The sequence below is a fragment of the Dendrobium catenatum genome, unplaced genomic scaffold (genome assembly GCF_001605985.2).
Source record: "Dendrobium catenatum unplaced genomic scaffold, ASM160598v2 fragScaff_scaffold_123, whole genome shotgun sequence".
NCBI lineage: Eukaryota > Viridiplantae > Streptophyta > Magnoliopsida > Asparagales > Orchidaceae > Dendrobium > Dendrobium catenatum.
This window is the reverse complement of record NW_021318585.1, coordinates 166,376-172,546: the sequence shown is the minus strand read 5'-3', so window position 1 is coordinate 172,546 and position 6,171 is coordinate 166,376.

The window sequence follows — 6,171 nt, the reverse complement described above, 5'->3', positions numbered from 1 at the left end:
CTCTCTCTCTCTCTCTCTCTCTCTCAGCTTCTCTGAATTGAAAGAATCGGGAGGGAGACAAGGGTGGAGCTCTGGAAGAGGAGGTGAGAGCTTTCGTGTGTGAAGGCAGAGAGTGGGATGGGGTCGTGTGGAACTGAAGGGAGAAGCTGGAGTTCGTGTGTGGAAGAGCAGCTGAATAGAAGGCTTCGGCTTCTATTTAACGACGCATGTGGTTGTTCGATCGAGGCGAGTCGCAGCTTTTGCGGAGGTTTTGACGTGAGCGCGCCGAATCTACAGTTCCTCGGCGGAATTTCAGCAGGAATTTCGGAGAACTGAACTGAGTCATCTTATACAAGGTATGCCGGATTTTCTTCCTAATTTTCTGGGGTTTGGCTTGGTTTTTTTTTTTTTGCTCTCTATCTGTTGGTCAACATTCCCCATTGCATTATCACGTTTGTTCCATAGAGAGTTGTTTATGTACAGAAAAGGTACCAAATAACTTCTTGAGCCGAAGTTGTCATATTATGCTGGTAATTAAGCACTTTATCTGATTCTATTCATATTTCCTTGTCATTCCACTGAGCCAAAAGCGATGCGGTGGCTTTTGCTTTGATTTTCAGAATTAAAATTGTATAACATAATCGGTTTCATCTGCTTTCCTCATTATAAAGCTTTGTTATTGGATGCATCAATGGATAATGAAAGCCCAATTTCTGATCAGCTATGATGCACCGACATTTCTCCTCAAAGAGGCATGCAGTGTCCGACACGACACTCGTCCGACACTCCTCACAGTGTCGGACCACGCCGAAATCAACACGGTGTCGCGATTTAAAAAAAATCATTAAAAACAAAATTGGAGCACCGCGGTCGGACACCGCATATTTAAAATACCGTTTATATCTTATGTCTTTAAATATACATTTCTTATCAGTCTGGCGAGATTCCTAAACTAAATTTACTTATTTCATATCCACATCTCAAATCAACCGTCTGCATTTCAAATCCCTTCTCGATATTCTCTTTTCATTTCTCTTGGTAGTGAAGGTATTTTCATCTCCTCTCTTTTTGCAGCAATTACAAATCTTATTTTTTATGCCTTGAACCAGAGTTGAATAGTTAGTTGATATTTAAGCATGATCGATATTCGAAGGCCAAAACAAACTCTACAAGCCTAATCAAGTTAGTAAAGGTTGAAGCTTGAATGCTTGATGTTGCTATGTTAAAGTGATATATTTTGCTTATAATTTTTTGTTATACCTGATTATTTTGAATACTAAATATTTGATATTTAGTAGACAAGTTATCATTGTCATATGCCATTTTTTATTGTTTAATCCAGTATTTTTAATATTGATATTACAAATTAGATATATATATCAACCAGCTGATATAAAAATGTATGCCCCACGATGTCTGCGGCCCGTAAGTACCTAACTCGAATCGTTCCTATTCTATTTCTCCGGAAAAAAAGCTCAGATGAATTTCGATTTGTTACGTGTCGTTCGTCTAAAAGTATTTGAATGCTGACTTCTGTCGTAGATCGCGGTAGATTGTACTCATCTCTTAAATGAAGACTAATTATTCTTAACCCATGATCTTTTTCCAAGTGATCAAAATAACTTGTGTTCTATGATTTTATCAATCAGGGAACTGACATGTAGGACGTGAATCACCTAAGCATTTAAGAACTATAACCATAGTTAACATTGTAGAAAAGTAACAAGAAAGTTTTTAGAACTTTAAAAATAATCTTTTTTCTAAGAGCTCTAAGCTTGTAAACATATTCAAATCAAACTTTAGCATTCAAAATTAGTCTAATGTTTGAAAGTTTTTTTTATATTATTTTTACATTTTATTTAGACGATATGGAAAATGTCTTTTTTAGTCAAAAAGTTGTTGGGAAGCATCCTCGCTGTGGAAGTCCTTCGGAGCCTGAAGCGTATCTTGATAGTTGACAAGGCTGTCGATGCAGAATAGGAAGAAAGAGAACAACGGCAGGGAGGGAGCGGAGGGAGGCAGAGACAAGCCTGAGTCAAAAGGTTTGTAAAGTGAAAATTAACATTTTTCGAGGCATAGATACTATGTTTTTATTGAACTATAAAACAAAAAAAAGTGCCCCATAATCCATGCTCCATGTTCTTTTATTTGCTAATATAGCATCTTCATAATTATATACTTGAAGTTCGGGCAGTTTTTGCAGCAAATAGTTTGCTTGGTGTTAATTTTAAGTTTTTAACACGAACCACCTTTCCAAATTGAAGCAATAGTTAGAATCCTTGCCCTTCAAACTTGTACTGAGTAATATTTCAGCCAAAACTAATGTCAGTACAACTAAACTGTTTTACTATTGGTAAATTTTGTAGGCTGCTGTTGTCCTTCGTGTCTTCAGTTGTCTATATGCTAGTAGTAGCCGATGTTGCATTGGTCCTTGTGATTAAAGCAGTAATTTGGTAAATTCATCAAAAATGCTTTATTAAAGAGTTTTGATTGTTTAGGGTTTAGAAAACTGTGGATAACTAGATAAGTTGATAAGAAGATCAAAATGGTATAGTTTGAATTTATACAACTAATATTAATGTCCCAATTCATAACTATTCCATTACTTAATTATCGACATAAGAAAACTAAAAACTCATAGAGAGGAGAAACAGAACAAAATTCTATACCGAGGAAGAACACCTGAGTTGGAAGAACTTTGACCTCTTTTTATTACGGCTTCTTGATTGGAGCAACAATCGACAGCAATTTTCAACTTCTTTGCACGTTTCAAGACTCTGATCAATCCTTGAATCTTTTCTTAATTTCCAATAATCTACTGCCACCGTATCTTTCTTTTTCTTTTATTTAAACTCTCTGTTCAAGGAGCTTAGTGAAATTCGTCTTGTTTTTTTTTTTTTTATTGCCCATTTGGCTGGTTCATCTGTGATTTGTTAATGACGTAAATTAATGCCTTGATCAAGGCAATTGACTACATCAAAGGCAGTTACAACGTTTTATTTTTTGTCTATACATGCATGGCTGCTAAAGCCTGCACATATTGTATCGAGTATGGTAATATTCAAATTAATTAGTGATGTCTAAATTGATTTGATCAAAGTGAGGCAACAAGTGAATGCTGAAAGAATAAACTAATAGAGTAATTGGAATAGCAAAGTATTATAGAGAAGGAGAACTATATGGCTTAATGAGTGGAATGAGTCTAGTGTTCATCTTCCAGCACTAATGTAAACCATCCTCTTTGATCGTAAGCTGAGATTTCCTTATTTCATATTTAATAGTTCATCTGTAGGCAAAAGATTTTGTACAGTTTTCAATCCATATCTCCATATTCGTTAAAAGAAAATTATGAAAAAATTTGCTGGTGCAGGTTCATCAGCTGTTTTGGTTGTTGTGAAGAAGTTATTTCGGAAGGATTTAGAATGCAGACAACTTGCATATGTATAATGAACCCATATACATTGCTCTTTTTAAAACTGTGTTTAAATCAAAGCCGTGTGACAAAGCAGCCTCAGGAAGAAACTCCTGAATCGATTGGGCATTGATGACGCATTATTGTCGGGATCTACTCCAAGGATTCCAGCCTCCATCGCCTGCTCCTGGACTCAAAATTGCCTGACGCTCCTGTCATCTGTTTGAAGAGGCTTGGTGAACTGGAGAGAAGATTGATATTCTTCAATCAAAACCATCAGATAAGCCCTCTGAGAAAGAAGAATGCTTTAATGCGCTCGTTCCGCTGTGTTGATGCTTAGAAGCTGACTTTTGACACAAACAGGTATATATGCAAGGTTCTTAACAATATTATGGTGAATTACGGAGAGTAATTAGGCTCAAAAGGTTAAACAAAGAGTTATCTTTAATGTGAATCAATTTTCAATACATGAATTAAGGAGCAAAAAAGATAGAATTTTTTGTGGACCTTAAAGATTTGGTTATAATAATAAAACTTTCATCACAAAATCTATCATTTCAGTGAAAGTTGAGTTTGCCCCGAAATTTTTGTTGGATTATCAAATCGAAAATATTAATTGGCTTCAGATTGGTACAACCAAAACTTCTAAACTGTAGAATAGAGTCAAGTTCTTCGATGGCAGAAAAAAAATATAATTACGATTCATTGAAGTGTCTGAAATCTCAATAACGATGAGATTTTCCAGTCTCCTTAAGCCGTATTTACTTTTTTAAAAAAAAAAACTTGAAAGGCTGTTTGCATCAAGCTTCTTATGAGGCAAGATGAAACTGTTGGCATACATTGATTTTCAGGAAGAGGCTAATTGGGTAGTAAGAAGCTCATTTATAATTTTGCATGTCCTCATTGCATTGCTTGTTCATGTCTCTTACTGATATTTATTCATTTGGTTTTTTTTTGCAGGAGAGGAAGTTTTGCTTTTTGATCACTATGATTGTTTGTTAAGACAAAATGGTTTCTGACGACAGGTGATAAAAGGGGCTTTTCCTTCTATCGCCAAAACAAGAGAGAGGAGATTTAAGAGAGAGTGTGAAGAACATAATGATTCCTATCCTTAATCATATTCACTCTCTTTTTATATCACAAGTTTCTGTTTTGTTCCTATATTAACATTTATTACCCTCCAACTTTCCGCCAAAAAAAAAAAAAACATTTATTTTTGAGACAGTGATCATGTTTTTTTTTTTTTAATTTAATTTCCCATACTGTGATTTAGTTTCCATCATGTATCTGAGAGATTTGATTGGAAGATCTGATGTTTCGAGTACTTCAGGTGTCTAATTTATGATAAATTTCTGCTGAAACTTTATGTTAAAAATTTTTTTTTTTTTTTGGAAAAATTAGGGGCAAAACGAACCATGTTCATATTGATTAAAAATGTTAACATTAAAAAAGAAAAACTAATAATCCAGGAACAACACAAAAGCGAACCTGGATTCAAAAAGGAACCAAAAATACATAACAAAGAAAAAGAATTGCAGCAAACTGAAGGACTCAGGCGTTCTCTGAATAAGCAAAATCGAGCGGGACCAAGAGAAAACGAGGGACTTCACAAGAGCGAAGCCCCTGGTTGCCATGAAGACCATCCAAGGGGCTACTGCAAGAAGTAATCATCATCGTCCTTCCAAAATTTCGAAGCAGACCCATCGAACATCCATAGCAGCATAATCATGGTGTTAAATTCTTCCGTCGGGATGTCTTAAGAAGAATAGCTTTTTTTGATTCGAGCAGTAACAGTAGTTTGACAATCAACGATACCACCAAATATACAATCATTCCTGGCACGCCAAATGTAATAAATGGAGGCACAGGCCGCCAGGAAAAAGTAGTTACTGCGCTGCCCAGATAAATTCTGATCCATAACACTATCAAAGACTTGATAAAGGTTTGGTTTCATGAGTAAGCTGCCTAACCAAGGTAATAACATCTTGATAATATTGAATGCGAAATTGCATTCATAAAAAAGATGATGAAGAGATTCAGGCTCATTGAAACAGAAGCAGCAATTAGTAGATGAAGCAATCCCACGAGCTGCTAAAACGTCTGCAGTTTTTAATCCCCGTCTAAAAGCCATCCAGGTATATGCAGAAAACCGCAGGGAACATTTTTTATGCCAAACTAGTTTATGCCACTCCACAGATTGTAGAGAAGAGTAGAAAGAAGCATAAAAAACTTTAAAAGTAGGATTAAGAGAACCCAGCCAATTGTGTGTTTCACCAGAAAAATCAATATTAATAGCACTGATCATTGAAGTTATGGAATTACCAAAACACAGAGGAATAAGCCAGCCACCATCAACAATAACCTTTGAAACTTTCCAATCATAGTACGGGGCCAGCCTATTTAAAGTTTGCTGATCATCTACCAAATACGCAAGAGAATTCCCATCACACCAGGGGTCCCATAAAAGAGAGAGGTTGCTATCAGGTGTTATAGAAAAAGAAATTTTGCTTATAACCGAGATACCAACTTGGCAAAGATGCTTCCACTAGTGGGAGCTTTTAGTATTTTTTGTATTCCAGAGCGAATGATAAGAATCACGTCACCATTGAAATAACAAATTGTTAGAATTTAAAAAACGCCAAATAGTAGAGCAAGAGAAACTGTAGTAAAGCCCCTCAATGGATGGAATTGTAATATCAAAAATCTGCTCCAGGATCGTCTAGGACGATCTGGATCGTCCTGAGACGATCAGTGGAAATTTTGCTCCAGAATTTGCCCAG